Here is a 404-nt window from a genome sequence, read left to right on the forward strand (position 1 = left end):
CTCCAGCCAGACAAGGAGGGAAAAGTGCCCAGTGGGCAGTTTGGGGATGCCCAGGCTGTGCCTGGCGCCTGTGACCCAGGGTGGGTGACCCTGGCTGGCCGCTGACTCAGTTTCCCCGCTGGGAGCAAGGAGAATGAATGCAGCGTGGGCTGGGAGCTGAGCCTGCTGTGGGGCAGGGCGAGCTCCCCCAGCCCTGCCTTCCCCTGCCCCGCACCAGCACAGTGTGCCCCTGCCCAAGGGACCCCCACCCGCTCCTTGCGAGGAAAAAGAAGGAAACAGCTTGGAGGTCCCCGCGGCTGTACTCCCACCTGGCTCCTCTCCCTTGGTCTGCAGGCACACACGCTGCTGCCAGCACGCGCAGGCAGGCGTGTGCACACCCGGGTACTTATGAACGGGGGTGCATT

This window comes from Buceros rhinoceros, unplaced genomic scaffold (genome assembly GCF_000710305.1).
Source record: "Buceros rhinoceros silvestris isolate BGI_N320 unplaced genomic scaffold, ASM71030v1 scaffold19916, whole genome shotgun sequence".
In the NCBI taxonomy this organism is placed as follows: domain Eukaryota; kingdom Metazoa; phylum Chordata; class Aves; order Bucerotiformes; family Bucerotidae; genus Buceros; species Buceros rhinoceros.